Source organism: Phyllobates terribilis, unplaced genomic scaffold, assembly GCF_046119375.1.
Source record: "Phyllobates terribilis strain yellow unplaced genomic scaffold, ASM4611937v1 Scaffold_217__1_contigs__length_3308461, whole genome shotgun sequence".
In the NCBI taxonomy this organism is placed as follows: domain Eukaryota; kingdom Metazoa; phylum Chordata; class Amphibia; order Anura; family Dendrobatidae; genus Phyllobates; species Phyllobates terribilis.
Window position 1 is genome coordinate 2,563,266 of NW_027362977.1, and position 21,632 is coordinate 2,584,897.

General features: G+C 45.0%; 14 non-coding genes and 1 pseudogene across 14 annotated transcripts; all 15 read left to right on the top strand.

Annotated features, from left to right (window-relative positions):
* The first annotated feature begins 533 nt into the window (after positions 1-533).
* Positions 534-724, top strand: LOC141214236 (U2 spliceosomal RNA). Its single transcript, XR_012283504.1, has one exon. It is a non-coding gene; the product is annotated as a U2 spliceosomal RNA (small nuclear RNA).
* Positions 725-1,839: 1,115 nt separating this feature from the next.
* On the top strand, positions 1,840-2,030 carry LOC141214293 (U2 spliceosomal RNA). Its single transcript, XR_012283559.1, has one exon. It is a non-coding gene; the product is annotated as a U2 spliceosomal RNA (small nuclear RNA).
* A 1,115-nt stretch (positions 2,031-3,145) lies between these two features.
* On the top strand, positions 3,146-3,336 carry LOC141214333 (U2 spliceosomal RNA). Its single transcript, XR_012283599.1, has one exon. It is a non-coding gene; the product is annotated as a U2 spliceosomal RNA (small nuclear RNA).
* Positions 3,337-4,451: 1,115 nt separating this feature from the next.
* On the top strand, positions 4,452-4,642 carry LOC141214238 (U2 spliceosomal RNA). The gene has a single exon (XR_012283506.1). It is a non-coding gene; the product is annotated as a U2 spliceosomal RNA (small nuclear RNA).
* A 1,118-nt stretch (positions 4,643-5,760) lies between these two features.
* LOC141214310 (U2 spliceosomal RNA) lies at positions 5,761-5,951 on the top strand. The gene has a single exon (XR_012283576.1). It is a non-coding gene; the product is annotated as a U2 spliceosomal RNA (small nuclear RNA).
* Positions 5,952-7,067: 1,116 nt separating this feature from the next.
* LOC141214312 (U2 spliceosomal RNA) lies at positions 7,068-7,258 on the top strand. Its single transcript, XR_012283578.1, has one exon. It is a non-coding gene; the product is annotated as a U2 spliceosomal RNA (small nuclear RNA).
* A 1,115-nt stretch (positions 7,259-8,373) lies between these two features.
* LOC141214239 (U2 spliceosomal RNA) lies at positions 8,374-8,564 on the top strand. The gene has a single exon (XR_012283507.1). It is a non-coding gene; the product is annotated as a U2 spliceosomal RNA (small nuclear RNA).
* Positions 8,565-9,678: 1,114 nt separating this feature from the next.
* On the top strand, positions 9,679-9,869 carry LOC141214240 (U2 spliceosomal RNA). The gene has a single exon (XR_012283508.1). It is a non-coding gene; the product is annotated as a U2 spliceosomal RNA (small nuclear RNA).
* Positions 9,870-12,722: 2,853 nt separating this feature from the next.
* On the top strand, positions 12,723-12,916 carry LOC141214359 (U2 spliceosomal RNA). The gene has a single exon (XR_012283625.1). It is a non-coding gene; the product is annotated as a U2 spliceosomal RNA (small nuclear RNA).
* Positions 12,917-14,031: 1,115 nt separating this feature from the next.
* On the top strand, positions 14,032-14,222 carry LOC141214430 (U2 spliceosomal RNA). Its single transcript, XR_012283658.1, has one exon. It is a non-coding gene; the product is annotated as a U2 spliceosomal RNA (small nuclear RNA).
* Positions 14,223-15,337: 1,115 nt separating this feature from the next.
* Positions 15,338-15,528, top strand: LOC141214441 (U2 spliceosomal RNA). Its single transcript, XR_012283669.1, has one exon. It is a non-coding gene; the product is annotated as a U2 spliceosomal RNA (small nuclear RNA).
* A 1,115-nt stretch (positions 15,529-16,643) lies between these two features.
* Positions 16,644-16,759, top strand: LOC141214399 (U2 spliceosomal RNA; annotated as a pseudogene).
* A 524-nt stretch (positions 16,760-17,283) lies between these two features.
* On the top strand, positions 17,284-17,465 carry LOC141214349 (U2 spliceosomal RNA). Its single transcript, XR_012283615.1, has one exon. It is a non-coding gene; the product is annotated as a U2 spliceosomal RNA (small nuclear RNA).
* A 1,115-nt stretch (positions 17,466-18,580) lies between these two features.
* On the top strand, positions 18,581-18,771 carry LOC141214241 (U2 spliceosomal RNA). Its single transcript, XR_012283509.1, has one exon. It is a non-coding gene; the product is annotated as a U2 spliceosomal RNA (small nuclear RNA).
* Positions 18,772-19,886: 1,115 nt separating this feature from the next.
* LOC141214242 (U2 spliceosomal RNA) lies at positions 19,887-20,077 on the top strand. Its single transcript, XR_012283510.1, has one exon. It is a non-coding gene; the product is annotated as a U2 spliceosomal RNA (small nuclear RNA).
* The last annotated feature ends 1,555 nt before the right edge of the window (positions 20,078-21,632 follow it).

Below are 21,632 nucleotides of genomic sequence, written 5' to 3' on the forward strand. Positions count from 1 at the left end.
TGTGGCATTCTGTTAAACTGTTGCTTATGGCGGTCTCTGTGAGCTTCTCAGCGACATTCAGCCAGCCAGGTATCCTGCCTGCAGTAGATGGAATGTGGCAATGGAACGCTGGCTGCGCGTGTCATAATAGGCTCTGAGCCTTTATATACCTGTGCACAGCAGCAGCCACCTTCAGTCTGCTGCTGGACAGCCAGCAGCAGCAGCAGCAGGAGAGGTATGTAATCAGGAGCCCTCCTGCTAAGGGTAGACAGCTGCTCGTTCCACCCCACCCCCCGCCTTAATTGGTTCTCCTCCCTTCCAACGGTGTTGAGGCGGGTGGGAACAGCAGGGGGTGAAGGTGCTGTGTTTAAAGAGGTGGAGTTATGCAGATCTAAAACGCGTGGATTGCAGCAGCAGCAAGCCGAAAAGTGCAGGCATGTAAGGGATCTAGAGGTTGACAACATGTCTTCTTAACGGGAGTCCAGGAGCTCATCTCCACAAATGGACTTTTCAGGATCCTTGGGTGGCTCCGTAGTTTGAAACCAATTCTGGTTATCGCTTCTCGGCCTTTTGGCTAAGATCAAGTGTAGTATCTGTTCTTATCAGTTTAATATCTGATACGTCCCCTATCTGGGGACCATATATTAAATGGATTTTTAGAACAGGGAGATGGAAAAAGAGCTTGCTCTGTCCACTCCACGCATTGACCTGGTATTGCAGTATCTCCAGGACCGGTGCACCCCTTCTTTAATGCAGTTTCTAAAATCAGAAAGAATTGAATTCAATGTTTTTTGTTCATTTTGCTTGTTTGTCGGATTTTGGGATGGACTCTTTGGCTTTGCTTTTCTTCTCCTCATTGGATTTTTCATGTTCAAAGTTGCAGAAGCCAGATTACAAGCTCATTTTGGTTCAACTTCAGCAACTGTGCATTGCATTGCCATGTAATGTGATGCAATGCTATCTTTCTAGCTCTCCCTTTTTACTTCCTTTTGGATAAACAGACATATTAGGCAAGCATTTTGGAGCTTTCACCTAAATAACTACAGGTGGTGAGATAAGCTGCACAATATAATTGACCTTTCAGTATATTGTTGCACACACACCATCTATTTAGCAAATGCCCTTGTTATCAACAGCAGCCTTTTAAACTCACCTGAGCTAACAGGTATGTGCGCTGGTTACTCTGCTGCGCTTAAAATTTCTTTTTTGGTTTGCTACAATGCCTTTTCTGAAACGTTGTCTCCCTCTGCTGGAACACTGACTTCTTTCATTTAATGCCTGCAGACTATAAAAGAGAACCCAACCCAAAAAGTTTGGTTGATTAGTCTGTGGCATTCTGTTAAACTGTTGCTTATGGCGGTCTCTGTGAGCTTCTCAGCGACATTCAGCCAGCCAGGTATCCTGCCTGCAGTAGATGGAATGTGGCAATGGAACGCTGGCTGCGCGTGTCATAATAGGCTCTGAGCCTTTATATACCTGTGCACAGCAGCAGCCACCTTCAGTCTGCTGCTGGACAGCCAGCAGCAGCAGCAGCAGGAGAGGTATGTAATCAGGAGCCCTCCTGCTAAGGGTAGACAGCTGCTCGTTCCACCCCACCCCCCGCCTTAATTGGTTCTCCTCCCTTCCAACGGTGTTGAGGCGGGTGGGAACAGCAGGGGGTGAAGGTGCTGTGTTTAAAGAGGTGGAGTTATGCAGATCTAAAACGCGTGGATTGCAGCAGCAGCAAGCCGAAAAGTGCAGGCATGTAAGGGATCTAGAGGTTGACAACATGTCTTCTTAACGGGAGTCCAGGAGCTCATCTCCACAAATGGACTTTTCAGGATCCTTGGGTGGCTCCGTAGTTTGAAACCAATTCTGGTTATCGCTTCTTGGCCTTTTGGCTAAGATCAAGTGTAGTATCTGTTCTTATCAGTTTAATATCTGATACGTCCCCTATCTGGGGACCATATATTAAATGGATTTTTAGAACAGGGAGATGGAAAAAGAGCTTGCTCTGTCCACTCCACGCATTGACCTGGTATTGCAGTATCTCCAGGACCGGTGCACCCCTTCTTTAATGCAGTTTCTAAAATCAGAAAGAATTGAATTCAATGTTTTTTGTTCATTTTGCTTGTTTGTCGGATTTTGGGATGGACTCTTTGGCTTTGCTTTTCTTCTCCTCATTGGATTTTTCATGTTCAAAGTTGCAGAAGCCAGATTACAAGCTCATTTTGGTTCAACTTCAGCAACTGTGCATTGCATTGCCATGTAATGTGATGCAATGCTATCTTTCTAGCTCTCCCTTTTTACTTCCTTTTGGATAAACAGACATATTAGGCAAGCATTTTGGAGCTTTCACCTAAATAACTACAGGTGGTGAGATAAGCTGCACAATATAATTGACCTTTCAGTATATTGTTGCACACACACCATCTATTTAGCAAATGCCCTTGTTATCAACAGCAGCCTTTTAAACTCACCTGAGCTAACAGGTATGTGCGCTGGTTACTCTGCTGCGCTTAAAATTTCTTTTTTGGTTTGCTACAATGCCTTTTCTGAAACGTTGTCTCCCTCTGCTGGAACACTGACTTCTTTCATTTAATGCCTGCAGACTATAAAAGAGAACCCAACCCAAAAAGTTTGGTTGATTAGTCTGTGGCATTCTGTTAAACTGTTGCTTATGGCGGTCTCTGTGAGCTTCTCAGCGACATTCAGCCAGCCAGGTATCCTGCCTGCAGTAGATGGAATGTGGCAATGGAACGCTGGCTGCGCGTGTCATAATAGGCTCTGAGCCTTTATATACCTGTGCACAGCAGCAGCCACCTTCAGTCTGCTGCTGGACAGCCAGCAGCAGCAGCAGCAGGAGAGGTATGTAATCAGGAGCCCTCCTGCTAAGGGTAGACAGCTGCTCGTTCCACCCCACCCCCCGCCTTAATTGGTTCTCCTCCCTTCCAACGGTGTTGAGGCGGGTGGGAACAGCAGGGGGTGAAGGTGCTGTGTTTAAAGAGGTGGAGTTATGCAGATCTAAAACGCGTGGATTGCAGCAGCAGCAAGCCGAAAAGTGCAGGCATGTAAGGGATCTAGAGGTTGACAACATGTCTTCTTAACGGGAGTCCAGGAGCTCATCTCCACAAATGGACTTTTCAGGATCCTTGGGTGGCTCCGTAGTTTGAAACCAATTCTGGTTATCGCTTCTCGGCCTTTTGGCTAAGATCAAGTGTAGTATCTGTTCTTATCAGTTTAATATCTGATACGTCCCCTATCTGGGGACCATATATTAAATGGATTTTTAGAACAGGGAGATGGAAAAAGAGCTTCCTCTGTCCACTCCACGCATTGACCTGGTATTGCAGTATCTCCAGGACCGGTGCACCCCTTCTTTAATGCAGTTTCTAAAATCAGAAAGAATTGAATTCAATGTTTTTTGTTCATTTTGCTTGTTTGTCGGATTTTGGGATGGACTCTTTGGCTTTGCTTTTCTTCTCCTCATTGGATTTTTCATGTTCAAAGTTGCAGAAGCCAGATTACAAGCTCACTTTGGTTCAACTTCAGCAACTGTGCATTGCATTGCCATGTAATGTGATGCAATGCTATCTTTCTAGCTCTCCCTTTTTACTTCCTTTTGGATAAACAGACATATTAGGCAAGCATTTTGGAGCTTTCACCTAAATAACTACAGGTGGTGAGATAAGCTGCACAATATAATTGACCTTTCAGTATATTGTTGCACACACACCATCTATTTAGCAAATGCCCTTGTTATCAACAGCAGCCTTTTAAACTCACCTGAGCTAACAGGTATGTGCGCTGGTTACTCTGCTGCGCTTAAAATTTCTTTTTTGGTTTGCTACAATGCCTTTTCTGAAACGTTGTCTCCCTCTGCTGGAACACTGACTTCTTTCATTTAATGCCTGCAGACTATAAAAGAGAACCCAACCCAAAAAGTTTGGTTGATTAGTCTGTGGCATTCTGTTAAACTGTTGCTTATGGCGGTCTCTGTGAGCTTCTCAGCGACATTCAGCCAGCCAGGTATCCTGCCTGCAGTAGATGGAATGTGGCAATGGAACGCTGGCTGCGCGTGTCATAATAGGCTCTGAGCCTTTATATACCTGTGCACAGCAGCAGCCACCTTCAGTCTGCTGCTGGACAGCCAGCAGCAGCAGCAGCAGGAGAGGTATGTAATCAGGAGCCCTCCTGCTAAGGGTAGACAGCTGCTCGTTCCACCCCACCCCCCGCCTTAATTGGTTCTCCTCCCTTCCAACGGTGTTGAGGCGGGTGGGAACAGCAGGGGGTGAAGGTGCTGTGTTTAAAGAGGTGGAGTTATGCAGATCTAAAACGCGTGGATTGCAGCAGCAGCAAGCCGAAAAGTGCAGGCATGTAAGGGATCTAGAGGTTGACAACATGTCTTCTTAACGGGAGTCCAGGAGCTCATCTCCACAAATGGACTTTTCAGGATCCTTGGGTGGCTCCGTAGTTTGAAACCAATTCTGGTTATCGCTTCTCGGCCTTTTGGCTAAGATCAAGTGTAGTATCTGTTCTTATCAGTTTAATATCTGATACGTCCCCTATCTGGGGACCATATATTAAATGGATTTTTAGAACAGGGAGATGGAAAAAGAGCTTGCTCTGTCCACTCCACGCATTGACCTGGTATTGCAGTATCTCCAGGACCGGTGCACCCCTTCTTTAATGCAGTTTCTAAAATCAGAAAGAATTGAATTCAATGTTTTTTGTTCATTTTGCTTGTTTGTCGGATTTTGGGATGGACTCTTTGGCTTTGCTTTTCTTCTCCTCATTGGATTTTTCATGTTCAAAGTTGCAGAAGCCAGATTACAAGCTCATTTTGGTTCAACTTCAGCAACTGTGCATTGCATTGCCATGTAATGTGATGCAATGCTATCTTTCTAGCTCTCCCTTTTTACTTCCTTTTGGATAAACAGACATATTAGGCAAGCATTTTGGAGCTTTCACCTAAATAACTACAGGTGGTGAGATAAGCTGCACAATATAATTGACCTTTCAGTATATTGTTGCACACACACCATCTATTTAGCAAATGCCCTTGTTATCAACAGCAGCCTTTTAAACTCACCTGAGCTAACAGGTATGTGCGCTGGTTACTCTGCTGCGCTTAAAATTTCTTTTTTGGTTTGCTACAATGCCTTTTCTGAAACGTTGTCTCCCTCTGCTGGAACACTGACTTCTTTCATTTAATGCCTGCAGACTATAAAAGAGAACCCAACCCAAAAAGTTTGGTTGATTAGTCTGTGGCATTCTGTTAAACTGTTGCTTATGGCGGTCTCTGTGAGCTTCTCAGCGACATTCAGCCAGCCAGGTATCCTGCCTGCAGTAGATGGAATGTGGCAATGGAACGCTGGCTGCGCGTGTCATAATAGGCTCTGAGCCTTTATATACCTGTGCACAGCAGCAGCCACCTTCAGTCTGCTGCTGGACAGCCAGCAGCAGCAGCAGCAGCAGGAGAGGTATGTAATCAGGAGCCCTCCTGCTAAGGGTAGACAGCTGCTCGTTCCACCCCACCCCCCGCCTTAATTGGTTCTCCTCCCTTCCAACGGTGTTGAGGCGGGTGGGAACAGCAGGGGGTGAAGGTGCTGTGTTTAAAGAGGTGGAGTTATGCAGATCTAAAACGCGTGGATTGCAGCAGCAGCAAGCCGAAAAGTGCAGGCATGTAAGGGATCTAGAGGTTGACAACATGTCTTCTTAACGGGAGTCCAGGAGCTCATCTCCACAAATGGACTTTTCAGGATCCTTGGGTGGCTCCGTAGTTTGAAACCAATTCTGGTTATCGCTTCTCGGCCTTTTGGCTAAGATCAAGTGTAGTATTTGTTCTTATCAGTTTAATATCTGATACGTCCCCTATCTGGGGACCATATATTAAATGGATTTTTAGAACAGGGAGATGGAAAAAGAGCTTGCTCTGTCCACTCCACGCATTGACCTGGTATTGCAGTATCTCCAGGACCAGTGCACCCCTTCTTTAATGCAGTTTCTAAAATCAGAAAGAATTGAATTCAATGTTTTTTGTTCATTTTGCTTGTTTGTCGGATTTTGGGATGGACTCTTTGGCTTTGCTTTTCTTCTCCTCATTGGATTTTTCATGTTCAAAGTTGCAGAAGCCAGATTACAAGCTCATTTTGGTTCAACTTCAGCAACTGTGCATTGCATTGCCATGTAATGTGATGCAATGCTATCTTTCTAGCTCTCCCTTTTTACTTCCTTTTGGATAAACAGACATATTAGGCAAGCATTTTGGAGCTTTCACCTAAATAACTACAGGTGGTGAGATAAGCTGCACAATATAATTGACCTTTCAGTATATTGTTGCACACACACCATCTATTTAGCAAATGCCCTTGTTATCAACAGCAGCCTTTTAAACTCACCTGAGCTAACAGGTATGTGCGCTGGTTACTCTGCTGCGCTTAAAATTCCTTTTTTGGTTTGCTACAATGCCTTTTCTGAAACGTTGTCTCCCTCTGCTGGAACACTGACTTCTTTCATTTAATGCCTGCAGACTATAAAAGAGAACCCAACCCAAAAAGTTTGGTTGATTAGTCTGTGGCATTCTGTTAAACTGTTGCTTATGGCGGTCTCTGTGAGCTTCTCAGCGACATTCAGCCAGCCAGGTATCCTGCCTGCAGTAGATGGTGTGGCAATGGAACGCTGGCTGCGCGTGTCATAATAGGCTCTGAGCCTTTATATACCTGTGCACAGCAGCAGCCACCTTCAGTCTGCTGCTGGACAGCCAGCAGCAGCAGCAGCAGCAGGAGAGGTATGTAATCAGGAGCCCTCCTGCTAAGGGTAGACAGCTGCTCGTTCCACCCCACCCCCCGCCTTAATTGTTTCTCCTCCCTTCCAACGGTGTTGAGGCGGGTGGGAACAGCAGGGGGTGAAGGTGCTGTGTTTAAAGAGGTGGAGTTATGCAGATCTAAAACGCGTGGATTGCAGCAGCAGCAAGCCGAAAAGTGCAGGCATGTAAGGGATCTAGAGGTTGACAACATGTCTTCTTAACGGGAGTCCAGGAGCTCATCTCCACAAATGGACTTTTCAGGATCCTTGGGTGGCTCCGTAGTTTGAAACCAATTCTGGTTATCGCTTCTCGGCCTTTTGGCTAAGATCAAGTGTAGTATCTGTTCTTATCAGTTTAATATCTGATACGTCCCCTATCTGGGGACCATATATTAAATGGATTTTTAGAACAGGGAGATGGAAAAAGAGCTTGCTCTGTCCACTCCACGCATTGACCTGGTATTGCAGTATCTCCAGGACCAGTGCACCCCTTCTTTAATGCAGTTTCTAAAATCAGAAAGAATTGAATTCAATGTTTTTTGTTCATTTTGCTTGTTTGTCGGATTTTGGGATGGACTCTTTGGCTTTGCTTTTCTTCTCCTCATTGGATTTTTCATGTTCAAAGTTGCAGAAGCCAGATTACAAGCTCATTTTGGTTCAACTTCAGCAACTGTGCATTGCATTGCCATGTAATGTGATGCAATGCTATCTTTCTAGCTCTCCCTTTTTACTTCCTTTTGGATAAACAGACATATTAGGCAAGCATTTTGGAGCTTTCACCTAAATAACTACAGGTGGTGAGATAAGCTGCACAATATAATTGACCTTTCAGTATATTGTTGCACACACACCATCTATTTAGCAAATGCCCTTGTTATCAACAGCAGCCTTTTAAACTCACCTGAGCTAACAGGTATGTGCGCTGGATACTCTGCTGCACTTAAAATTTCTTTTTTGGTTTGCTACAATGCCTTTTCTGAAACGTTGTCTCCCTCTGCTGGAACACTGACTTCTTTCATTTAATGCCTGCAGACTATAAAAGAGAACCCAACCCAAAAAGTTTGGTTGATTAGTCTGTGGCATTCTGTTAAACTGTTGCTTATGGCGGTCTCTGTGAGCTTCTCAGCGACATTCAGCCAGCCAGGTATCCTGCCTGCAGTAGATGGAATGTGGCAATGGAACGCTGGCTGCGCGTGTCATAATAGGCTCTGAGCCTTTATATACCTGTGCACAGCAGCAGCCATCTTCAGTCTGCTGCTGGACAGCCAGCAGCAGCAGCAGCAGGAGAGGTATGTAATCAGGAGCCCTCCTGCTAAGGGTAGACAGCTGCTCGTTCCACCCCACCCCCCGCCTTAATTGGTTCTCATCCCTTCCAACGGTGTTGAGGCGGGTGGGAACAGCAGGGGGTGAAGGTGCTGTGTTTAAAGAGGTGGAGTTATGCAGATCTAAAACGCGTGGATTGCAGCAGCAGCAAGCCGAAAAGTGCAGGCATGTAAGGGTTCTAGAGGTTGACAACATGTCTTCTTAACGGGAGTCCAGGAGCTCATCTCCACAAATGGACTTTTCAGGATCCTTGGGTGGCTCCGTAGTTTGAAACCAATTCTGGTTATCGCTTCTCGGCCTTTTGGCTAAGATCAAGTGTAGTATCTGTTCTTATCAGTTTAATATCTGATACGTCCCCTATCTGGGGACCATATATTAAATGGATTTTTAGAACAGGGAGATGGAAAAAGAGCTTGCTCTGTCCACTCCACGCATTGACCTGGTATTGCAGTATCTCCAGGACCGGTGCACCCCTTCTTTAATGCAGTTTCTAAAATCAGAAAGAATTGAATTCAATGTTTTTTGTTCATTTTGCTTGTTTGTCGGATTTTGGGATGGACTCTTTGGCTTTGCTTTTCTTCTCCTCATTGGATTTTTCATGTTCAAAGTTGCAGAAGCCAGATTACAAGCTCATTTTGGTTCAACTTCAGCAACTGTGCATTGCATTGCCATGTAATGTGATGCAATGCTATCTTTCTAGCTCTCCCTTTTTACTTCCTTTTGGATAAACAGACATATTAGGCAAGCATTTTGGAGCTTTCACCTAAATAACTACAGGTGGTGAGATAAGCTGCACAATATAATTGACCTTTCAGTATATTGTTGCACACACACCATCTATTTAGCAAATGCCCTTGTTATCAACAGCAGCCTTTTAAACTCACCTGAGCTAACAGGTATGTGCGCTGGTTACTCTGCTGCGCTTAAAATTTCTTTTTTGGTTTGCTACAATGCCTTTTCTGAAACGTTGTCTCCCTCTGCTGGAACACTGACTTCTTTCATTTAATGCCTGCAGACTATAAAAGAGAACCCAACCCAAAAAGTTTGGTTGATTAGTCTGTGGCATTCTGTTAAACTGTTGCTTATGGCGGTCTCTGTGAGCTTCTCAGCGACATTCAGCCAGCCAGGTATCCTGCCTGCAGTAGATGGAATGTGGCAATGGAACGCTGGCTGCGCGTGTCATAATAGGCTCTGAGCCTTTATATACCTGTGCACAGCAGCAGCCACCTTCAGTCTGCTGCTGGACAGCCAGCAGCAGCAGCAGCAGGAGAGGTATGTAATCAGGAGCCCTCCTGCTAAGGGTAGACAGCTGCTCGTTCCACCCCACCCCCCGCCTTAATTGGTTCTCCTCCCTTCCAACGGTGTTGAGGCGGGTGGGAACAGCAGGGGTGAAGGTGCTGTGTTTAAAGAGGTGGAGTTATGCAGATCTAAAACGCGTGGATTGCAGCAGCAGCAAGCCGAAAAGTGCAGGCATGTAAGGGATCTAGAGGTTGACAACATGTCTTCTTAACGGGAGTCCATGAGCTCATCTCCACAAATGGACTTTTCAGGATCCTTGGGTGGCTCCGTAGTTTGAAACCAATTCTGGTTATCGCTTCTCGGCCTTTTGGCTAAGATCAAGTGTAGTATCTGTTCTTATCAGTTTAATATCTGATACGTCCCCTATCTGGGGACCATATATTAAATGGATTTTTAGAACAGGGAGATGGAAAAAGAGCTTGCTCTGTCCACTCCACGCATTGACCTGGTATTGCAGTATCTCCAGGACCGGTGCACCCCTTCTTTAATGCAGTTTCTAAAATCAGAAAGAATTGAATTCAATGTTTTTTGTTCATTTTGCTTGTTTGTCGGATTTTGGGATGGACTCTTTGGCTTTGCTTTTCTTCTCCTCATTGGATTTTTCATGTTCAAAGTTGCAGAAGCCAGATTACAAGCTCATTTTGGTTCAACTTCAGCAACTGTGCATTGCATTGCCATGTAATGTGATGCAATGCTATCTTTCTAGCTCTCCCTTTTTACTTCCTTTTGGATAAACAGACATATTAGGCAAGCATTTTGGAGCTTTCACCTAAATAACTACAGGTGGTGAGATAAGCTGCACAATATAATTGACCTTTCAGTATATTGTTGCACACACACCATCTATTTAGAAAATGCCCTTGTTATCAACAGCAGCCTTTTAAACTCACCTGAGCTAACAGGTATGTGCGCTGGTTACTCTGCTGCGCTTAAAATTTCTTTTTTGGTTTGCTACAATGCCTTTTCTGAAACGTTGTCTCCCTCTGCTGGAACACTGACTTCTTTCATTTAATGCCTGCAGACTATAAAAGAGAACCCAACCCAAAAAGTTTGGTTGATTAGTCTGTGGCATTCTGTTAAACTGTTGCTTATGGCGGTCTCTGTGAGCTTCTCAGCGACATTCAGCCAGCCAGGTATCCTGCCTGCAGTAGATGGAATGTGGCAATGGAACGCTGGCTGCGCGTGTCATAATAGGCTCTGAGCCTTTATATACCTGTGCACAGCAGCAGCCACCTTCAGTCTGCTGCTGGACAGCCAGCAGCAGCAGCAGCAGGAGAGGTATGTAATCAGGAGCCCTCCTGCTAAGGGTAGACAGCTGCTCGTTCCACCCCACCCCCCGCCTTAATTGGTTCTCCTCCCTTCCAACGGTGTTGAGGCGGGTGGGAACAGCAGGGGGTGAAGGTGCTGTGTTTAAAGAGGTGGAGTTATGCAGATCTAAAACGCGTGGATTGCAGCAGCAGCAAGCCGAAAAGTGCAGGCATGTAAGGGATCTAGAGGTTGACAACATGTCTTCTTAACGGGAGTCCAGGAGCTCATCTCCACAAATGGACTTTTCAGGATCCTTGGGTGGCTCCGTAGTTTGAAACCAATTCTGGTTATCGCTTCTCGGCCTTTTGGCTAAGATCAAGTGCAGTGATCTAGCGGCTGCTGCCTTGGTCTTGGCTGAGAGGTGCTCGGGGTACCCGGCTCCTTGGCCTGGGGGGATCGCTCTGTTTTTCAGCAGGGCTTCACCTCCCTGCTGCTATTAGGGAGTCGGATTAGTCCCCGGGCAACGGGAGGCGATCATCTACCTGGCACTTCGGTGTTGAAGGTTTCTATTGAGAAGAGGAGAACCTGTTTGTGAAGAAGATGTCTGCAGCATCACATGAAGGAGAGGAAGATCATGTGCCTGAATTCGCTAAGGTGCAGAATTCTATTCGTTTGGTTGTTCAGGAGAACTTTCGAGATCAAAAGGATTTTAGGTATGTGATGAGTCAAGTTCTTGTGAATCTTTTTGGTTTGAAGACAGAAGAAGTGTTGGCGATAATGGACTACCCCAGGAGGGGTGTTTATGATATAGTTTTTGTTGACAAAGTTTTTTTTGAAGGATATCTAAGGAAAATGACTGCAAGCCAGGATAAAAGAATGGAGGGGATAAGTGTAATGCCACACTTCCCCGTTAGAGATAAATGGATCATTGTTAAAATGTACTCTCCATTGGTGGACGAAGAGGATGTTCTTACATTTTTGGAGTTTTTTTGTTTGTCAGTAACACCAAAAGGGAAGATTTATAATGAATTTGGTTTTTGGACTTCGAAGTGGAAATTTTTGGTCCGTTTCAAAGAAGATGAGCAGGGGACTGTGTTGCTTCCCCCAGCTAGGTTTAAGTTGGGTAATATAAATGGTGATATTTTTTTCAGTGGTATACCCACTTTTTGTCGAGTTTGTCGTCAATACGGGCATGGAAAGGAAAATTGTTCGGGTGGTGTATGTGGTTTTTGCAAAAAAGGTGATCATGAGTCAAAGGATTGTAAAGATCGGAGGAAGTGCAACTTATGTCAGGAAGATATGCATGTTTTTAAGAATTGCCCAAAGAGGAAAAGAAATAAAGAGAAGGAGGTAGTGGTTAAAAAGGTTTTGGTAGAGAGAAAGGAGGAAAGTGTAGAAAAGGTGTTGGTGGTAAAGGGAAAAGAAAGCAAACCTGTAGGAGTGCAGAGGGAGATGGAGAAAACAAGAGTAGATTGGGGGGATAGGGTAGAGAGTGAAATGGGAGGTGTAAGTCAGGGAACTGGCCGTGGTAAGGTTAAAAAGCAAGAAAAGAGAAAGGAACAGGAAGTGGAGGTGGCAATGGAAGAAAATATAGTTGTTTTTCAACAACCTATGTTTATAAAGAATGCAGAATATTTTAACCGGTTGTACCGTAAGTTGTATGATGAGAAACGTTTGGACTATCTTATAGAGAATGTTAGGAAAGAACTAATAAGAGATAAAAATGTTTTTTGTGTGAAATATAGAATACCAGATGGTGTATCGAAACAAGTTTTTTCAGCATCAAGGGTTGAAGATTTGTCCCTTAAGGTTCTGAGTTGGGTTGGGGTTCATGCTTTTGATAATGGTTACAAGTATTTTACTTGATGTTATTACTGTTGTTAATACAGTTATAATTTAATTTTTATTTTTTTGGTATCCATTCAGGTTCTGAAACATTTCTTTCTTTGTAAGTATTGTTGTATTTTTGTAATTTTTTTTTCTGACATTAAAAGTACCAAAACCTGATGATGATTTAAGTTGGAGTCCACGTCTTGTCTCCCTTTGGGGAGAAGAGGACTGTGGAGTGGACTTTAATTTTAACCTGAATAGGTTTTAAAAAAAAAAAAAAAAAAAAAAAAAAAAAAAATCTGTTCTTATCAGTTTAATATCTGATACGTCCCCTATCTGGGGACCATATATTAAATGGATTTTTAGAACAGGGAGATGGAAAAAGAGCTTGCTCTGTCCACTCCACGCATTGACCTGGTATTGCAGTATCTCCAGGACCGGTGCACTCCTTCTTTAATGCAGTTTCTAAAATCAGAAAGAATTGAATTCAATGTTTTTTGTTCATTTTGCTTGTTTGTCGGATTTTGGGATGGACTCTTTGGCTTTGCTTTTCTTCTCCTCATTGGATTTTTCATGTTCAAAGTTGCAGAAGCCAGATTACAAGCTCATTTTGGTTCAACTTCAGCAACTGTGCATTGCATTGCCATGTAATGTGATGCAATGCTATCTTTCTAGCTCTCCCTTTTTACTTCCTTTTGGATAAACAGACATATTAGGCAAGCATTTTGGAGCTTTCACCTAAATAACTACAGGTGGTGAGATAAGCTGCACAATATAATTGACCTTTCAGTATATTGTTGCACACACACCATCTATTTAGCAAATGCCCTTGTTATCAACAGCAGCCTTTTAAACTCACCTGAGCTAACAGGTATGTGCGCTGGTTACTCTGCTGCGCTTAAAATTTCTTTTTTGGTTTGCTACAATGCCTTTTCTGAAACGTTGTCTCCCTCTGCTGGAACACTGACTTCTTTCATTTAATGCCTGCAGACTATAAAAGAGAACCCAACCCAAAAAGTTTGGTTGATTAGTCTGTGGCATTCTGTTAAACTGTTGCTTATGGCGGTCTCTGTGAGCTTCTCAGCGACATTCAGCCAGCCAGGTATCCTGCCTGCAGTAGATGGAATGTGGCAATGGAACGCTGGCTGCGCGTGTCATAATAGGCTCTGAGCCTTTATATACCTGTGCACAGCAGCAGCCACCTTCAGTCTGCTGCTGGACAGCCAGCAGCAGCAGCAGCAGGAGAGGTATGTAATCAGGAGCCCTCCTGCTAAGGGTAGACAGCTGCTCGTTCCACCCCACCCCCCGCCTTAACTGGTTCTCCTCCCTTCCAACGGTGTTGAGGCGGGTGGGAACAGCAGGGGGTGAAGGTGCTATGTTTAAAGAGGTGGAGTTATGCAGATCTAAAACGCGTGGATTGCAGCAGCAGCAAGCCGAAAAGTGCAGGCATGTAAGGGATCTAGAGGTTGACAACATGTCTTCTTAACGGGAGTCCAGGAGCTCATCTCCACAAATGGACTTTTCAGGATCCTTGGGTGGCTCCGTAGTTTGAAACCAATTCTGGTTATCGCTTCTCGGCCTTTTGGCTAAGATCAAGTGTAGTATCTGTTCTTATCAGTTTAATATCTGATATGTCCCCTATCTGGGGACCATATATTAAATGGATTTTTAGAACAGGGAGATGGAAAAAGAGCTTGCTCTGTCCACTCCACGCATTGACCTGGTATTGCAGTATCTCCAGGACCGGTGCACCCCTTCTTTAATGCAGTTTCTAAAATCAGAAAGAATTGAATTCAATGTTTTTTGTTCATTTTGCTTGTTTGTCGGATTTTGGGATGGACTCTTTGGCTTTGCTTTTCTTCTCCTCATTGGATTTTTCATGTTCAAAGTTGCAGAAGCCAGATTACAAGCTCATTTTGGTTCAACTTCAGCAACTGTGCATTGCATTGCCATGTAATGTGATGCAATGCTATCTTTCTAGCTCTCCCTTTTTACTTCCTTTTGGATAAACAGACATATTAGGCAAGCATTTTGGAGCTTTCACCTAAATAACTACAGGTGGTGAGATAAGCTGCACAATATAATTGACCTTTCAGTATATTGTTGCACACACACCATCTATTTAGCAAATGCCCTTGTTATCAACAGCAGCCTTTTAAACTCACCTGAGCTAACAGGTATGTGCGCTGGTTACTCTGCTGCGCTTAAAATTTCTTTTTTGGTTTGCTACAATGCCTTTTCTGAAACGTTGTCTCCCTCTGCTGGAACACTGACTTCTTTCATTTAATGCCTGCAGACTATAAAAGAGAACCCAACCCAAAAAGTTTGGTTGATTAGTCTGTGGCATTCTGTTAAACTGTTGCTTATGGCGGTCTCTGTGAGCTTCTCAGCGACATTCAGCCAGCCAGGTATCCTGCCTGCAGTAGATGGAATGTGGCAATGGAACGCTGGCTGCGCGTGTCATAATAGGCTCTGAGCCTTTATATACCTGTGCACAGCAGCAACCACCTTCAGTCTGCTGCTGGACAGCCAGCAGCAGCAGCAGCAGGAGAGGTATGTAATCAGGAGCCCTCCTGCTAAGGGTAGACAGCTGCTCGTTCCACCCCACCCCCCGCCTTAATTGGTTCTCCTCCCTTCCAACGGTGTTGAGGCGGGTGGGAACAGCAGGGGGTGAAGGTGCTGTGTTTAAAGAGGTGGAGTTATGCAGATCTAAAACGCGTGGATTGCAGCAGCAGCAAGCCGAAAAGTGCAGGCATGTAAGGGATCTAGAGGTTGACAACATGTCTTCTTAACGGGAGTCCAGGAGCTCATCTCCACAAATGGACTTTTCAGGATCCTTGGGTGGCTCCGTAGTTTGAAACCAATTCTGGTTATCGCTTCTCGGCCTTTTGGCTAAGATCAAGTGTAGTATCTGTTCTTATCAGTTTAATATCTGATATGTCCCCTATCTGGGGACCATATATTAAATGGATTTTTAGAACAGGGAGATGGAAAAAGAGCTTGCTCTGTCCACTCCACGCATTGACCTGGTATTGCAGTATCTCCAGGACCGGTGCACCCCTTCTTTAATGCAGTTTCTAAAATCAGAAAGAATTGAATTCAATGTTTTTTGTTCATTTTGCTTGTTTGTCGGATTTTGGGATGGACTCTTTGGCTTTGCTTTTCTTCTCCTCATTGGATTTTTCATGTTCAAAGTTGCAGAAGCCAGATTACAAGCTCATTTTGGTTCAACTTCAGCAACTGTGCATTGCATTGCCATGTAATGTGATGCAATGCTATCTTTCTAGCTCTCCCTTTTTACTTCCTTTTGGATAAACAGACATATTAGGCAAGCATTTTGGAGCTTTCACCTAAATAACTACAGGTGGTGAGATAAGCTGCACAATATAATTGACCTTTCAGTATATTGTTGCACACACACCATCTATTTAGCAAATGCCCTTGTTGTCAACAGCAGCCTTTTAAACTCACCTGAGCTAACAGGTATGTGCGCTGGTTACTCTGCTGCGCTTAAAATTTCTTTTTTGGTTTGCTACAATGCCTTTTCTGAAACGTTGTCTCCCTCTGCTGGAACACTGACTTCTTTCATTTAATGCCTGCAGACTATAAAAGAGAACCCAACCCAAAAAGTTTGGTTGATTAGTCTGTGGCATTCTGTTAAACTGTTGCTTATGGCGGTCTCTGTGAGCTTCTCAGCGACATTCAGCCAGCCAGGTATCCTGCCTGCAGTAGATGGAATGTGGCAATGGAACGCTGGCTGCGCGTGTCATAATAGGCTCTGAGCCTTTATATACCTGTGCACAGCAGCAGCCACCTTCAGTCTGCTGCTGGACAGCCAGCAGCAGCAGCAGCAGGAGAGGTATGTAATCAGGAGCCCTCCTGCTAAGGGTAGACAGCTGCTCGTTCCACCCCACCCCCCGCCTTAATTGGTTCTCCTCCCTTCCAACGGTGTTGAGGCGGGTGGGAACAGCAGGGGGTGAAGGTGCTGTGTTTAAAGAGGTGGAGTTATGCAGATCTAAAACGCGTGGATTGCAGCAGCAGCAAGCCGAAAAGTGCAGGCATGTAAGGGATCTAGAGGTTGACAACATGTCTTCTTAACGGGAGTCCAGGAGCTCATCTCCACAAATGGACTTTTCAGGATCCTTGGGTGGCTCCGTAGTTTGAAACCAATTCTGGTTATCGCTTCTCGGCCTTTTGGCTAAGATCAAGTGTAGTATCTTTTGAAAAGGCAGTTTTGTCCTTGGGCTGCCCTAGTAAATTGATGCATATTACACACTGGTTTGGTGCACTTGTTAGTACGCCAGGTGGCTCATAGAGTTATCTGATGGAAAACATGGCCCTCCAGGATCGAAGTCACTAGGCTGGGTAAGTGTGAGGGCTTTGGAGCAATGTGCCCCAGGAGTAGGCGCCCTGGTGGGAGTCCAAGCTTACTGGGACTGGGAAACCCAGAAAGACTTGGCTTCGTAGCACGCCGCACCTTTGCCAATCATACTTTCTGAGCAACCCCCCCTATTCCTGGCCTCCGGGATAGGAAGGGGAATTTTTATAAACCCGGTCGGAGGTCCGGTCAGCTTTGGGCTGAGAAACCAACACAGGCTCCAGCTCCACTAGGGTGGCAGCCTAGATGGAAGCTGGGAGCACGAAAACGGCTCTTCTCCGGCTTCGGCTAGGGAGAGCATCGGAGATCCCTGACCCTCGCTGTGGCCTTCTGGCTCGGAGGGATGGGGATGGTTTATTGGGGACCCTCTCCTCCGGGAAGGGTCCACATGAATCCTCGCCTCGTGCGCTGTTTTGGTGTGACTTCGGTCACATTTTTCAGTGCCTTGGATGCAGCTTCAATCAAAAAATCTGTTCTTATCAGTTTAATATCTGATACGTCCCCTATCTGGGGACCATATATTAAATGGATTTTTAGAACAGGGAGATGGAAAAAGAGCTTGCTCTGTCCACTCCACGCATTGACCTGCTATTGCAGTATCTCCAGGACCGGTGCACCCCTTCTTTAATGCAGTTTCTAAAATCAGAAAGAATTGAATTCAATGTTTTTTGTTCATTTTGCTTGTTTGTCGGATTTTGGGATGGACTCTTTGGCTTTGCTTTTCTTCTCCTCATTGGATTTTTCATGTTCAAAGTTGCAGAAGCCAGATTACAAGCTCATTTTGGTTCAACTTCAGCAACTGTGCATTGCATTGCCATGTAATGTGATGCAATGCTATCTTTCTAGCTCTCCCTTTTTACTTCCTTTTGGATAAACAGACATATTAGGCAAGCATTTTGGAGCTTTCACCTAAATAACTACAGGTGGTGAGATAAGCTGCACAATATAATTGACCTTTCAGTATATTGTTGCACACACACCATCTATTTAGCAAATGCCCTTGTTATCAACAGCAGCCTTTTAAACTCACCTGAGCTAACAGGTATGTGCGCTGGTTTCTCTGCTGCGCTTAAAATTTCTTTTTTGGTTTGCTACAATGCCTTTTCTGAAACGTTGTCTCCCTCTGCTGGAACACTGACTTCTTTCATTTAATGCCTGCAGACTATAAAAGAGAACCCAACCCAAAAAGTTTGGTTGATTAGTCTGTGGCATTCTGTTAAACTGTTGCTTATGGCGGTCTCTGTGAGCTTCTCAGCGACATTCAGCCAGCCAGGTATCCTGCCTGCAGTAGATGGAATGTGGCAATGGAACGCTGGCTGCGCGTGTCATAATAGGCTCTGAGCCTTTATATACCTGTGCACAGCAGCAGCCACCTTCAGTCTGCTGCTGGACAGCCAGCAGCAGCAGCAGCAGGAGAGGTATGTAATCAGGAGCCCTCCTGCTAAGGGTAGACAGCTGCTCGTTCCACCCCACCCCCCGCCTTAATTGGTTCTCCTCCCTTCCAACGGTGTTGAGGCGGGTGGGAACAGCAGGGGGTGAAGGTGCTGTGTTTAAAGAGGTGGAGTTATGCAGATCTAAAACGCGTGGATTGCAGCAGCAGCAAGCCGAAAAGTGCAGGCATGTAAGGGATCTAGAGGTTGACAACATGTCTTCTTAACGGGAGTCCAGGAGCTCATCTCCACAAATGGACTTTTCAGGATCCTTGGGTGGCTCCGTAGTTTGAAACCAATTCTGGTTATCGCTTCTCGGCCTTTTGGCTAAGATCAAGTGTAGTATCTGTTCTTATCAGTTTAATATCTGATACGTCCCCTATCTGGGGACCATATATTAAATGGATTTTTAGAACAGGGAGATGGAAAAAGAGCTTGCTCTGTCCACTCCACGCATTGACCTGGTATTGCAGTATCTCCAGGACCGGTGCACCCCTTCTTTAATGCAGTTTCTAAAATCAGAAAGAATTGAATTCAATGTTTTTTGTTCATTTTGCTTGTTTGTCGGATTTTGGGATGGACTCTTTGGCTTTGCTTTTCTTCTCCTCATTGGATTTTTCATGTTCAAAGTTGCAGAAGCCAGATTACAAGCTCATTTTGGTTCAACTTCAGCAACTGTGCATTGCATTGCCATGTAATGTGATGCAATGCTATCTTTCTAGCTCTCCCTTTTTACTTCCTTTTGGATAAACAGACATATTAGGCAAGCATTTTGGAGCTTTCACCTAAATAACTACAGGTGGTGAGATAAGCTGCACAATATAATTGACCTTTCAGTATATTGTTGCACACACACCATCTATTTAGCAAATGCCCTTGTTATCAACAGCAGCCTTTTAAACTCACCTGAGCTAACAGGTATGTGCGCTGGTTACTCTGCTGCGCTTAAAATTTCTTTTTTGGTTTGCTACAATGCCTTTTCTGAAACGTTGTCTCCCTCTGCTGGAACACTGACTTCTTTCATTTAATGCCTGCAGACTATAAAAGAGAACCCAACCCAAAAAGTTTGGTTGATTAGTCTGTGGCATTCTGTTAAACTGTTGCTTATGGCGGTCTCTGTGAGCTTCTCAGCGACATTCAGCCAGCCAGGTATCCTGCCTGCAGTAGATGGAATGTGGCAATGGAACGCTGGCTGCGCGTGTCATAATAGGCTCTGAGCCTTTATATACCTGTGCACAGCAGCAGCCACCTTCAGTCTGCTGCTGGACAGCCAGCAGCAGCAGCAGCAGGAGAGGTATGTAATCAGGAGCCCTCCTGCTAAGGGTAGACAGCTGCTCGTTCCACCCCACCCCCCGCCTTAATTGGTTCTCCTCCCTTCCAACGGTGTTGAGGCGGGTGGGAACAGCAGGGGGTGAAGGTGCTGTGTTTAAAGAGGTGGAGTTATGCAGATCTAAAACGCGTGGATTGCAGCAGCAGCAAGCCGAAAAGTGCAGGCATGTAAGGGATCTAGAGGTTGACAACATGTCTTCTTAACGGGAGTCCATGAGCTCATCTCCACAAATGGACTTTTCAGGATCCTTGGGTGGCTCCGTAGTTTGAAACCAATTCTGGTTATCGCTTCTCGGCCTTTTGGCTAAGATCAAGTGTAGTATCTGTTCTTATCAGTTTAATATCTGATACGTCCCCTATCTGGGGACCATATATTAAATGGATTTTTAGAACAGGGAGATGGAAAAAGAGCTTGCTCTGTCCACTCCACGCATTGACCTGGTATTGCAGTATCTCCAGGACCGGTGCACCCCTTCTTTAATGCAGTTTCTAAAATCAGAAAGAATTGAATTCAATGTTTTTTGTTCATTTTGCTTGTTTGTCGGATTTTGGGATGGACTCTTTGGCTTTGCTTTTCTTCTCCTCATTGGATTTTTCATGTTCAAAGTTGCAGAAGCCAGATTACAAGCTCATTTTGGTTCAACTTCAGCAACTGTGCATTGCATTGCCATGTAATGTGATGCAATGCTATCTTTCTAGCTCTCCCTTTTTACTTCCTTTTGGATAAACAGACATATTAGGCAAGCATTTTGGAGCTTTCACCTAAATAACTACAGGTGGTGAGATAAGCTGCACAATATAATTGACCTTTCAGTATATTGTTGCACACACACCATCTATTTAGAAAATGCCCTTGTTATCAACAGCAGCCTTTTAAACTCACCTGAGCTAACAGGTATGTGCGCTGGTTACTCTGCTGCGCTTAAAATTTCTTTTTTGGTTTGCTACAATGCCTTTTCTGAAACGTTGTCTCCCTCTGCTGGAACACTGACTTCTTTCATTTAATGCCTGCAGACTATAAAAGAGAACCCAACCCAAAAAGTTTGGTTGATTAGTCTGTGGCATTCTGTTAAACTGTTGCTTATGGCGGTCTCTGTGAGCTTCTCAGCGACATTCAGCCAGCCAGGTATCCTGCCTGCAGTAGATGGAATGTGGCAATGGAACGCTGGCTGCGCGTGTCATAATAGGCTCTGAGCCTTTATATACCTGTGCACAGCAGCAGCCACCTTCAGTCTGCTGCTGGACAGCCAGCAGCAGCAGCAGCAGGAGAGGTATGTAATCAGGAGCCCTCCTGCTAAGGGTAGACAGCTGCTCGTTCCACCCCACCCCCCGCCTTAATTGGTTCTCCTCCCTTCCAACGGTGTTGAGGCGGGTGGGAACAGCAGGGGGTGAAGGTGCTGTGTTTAAAGAGGTGGAGTTATGCAGATCTAAAACGCGTGGATTGCAGCAGCAGCAAGCCGAAAAGTGCAGGCATGTAAGGGATCTAGAGGTTGACAACATGTCTTCTTAACGGGAGTCCAGGAGCTCATCTCCACAAATGGACTTTTCAGGATCCTTGGGTGGCTCCGTAGTTTGAAACCAATTCTGGTTATCGCTTCTCGGCCTTTTGGCTAAGATCAAGTGCAGTGATCTAGCGGCTGCTGCCTTGGTCTTGGCTGAGAGGTGCTCGGGGTACCCGGCTCCTTGGCCTGGGGGGATCGCTCTGTTTTTCAGCAGGGCTTCACCTCCCTGCTGCTATTAGGGAGTCGGATTAGTCCCCGGGCAACGGGAGGCGATCATCTACCTGGCACTTCGGTGTTGAAGGTTTCTATTGAGAAGAGGAGAACCTGTTTGTGAAGAAGATGTCTGCAGCATCACATGAAGGAGAGGAAGATCATGTGCCTGAATTCGCTAAGGTGCAGAATTCTATTCGTTTGGTTGTTCAGGAGAACTTTCGAGATCAAAAGGATTTTAGGTATGTGATGAGTCAAGTTCTTGTGAATCTTTTTGGTTTGAAGACAGAAGAAGTGTTGGCGATAATGGACTACCCC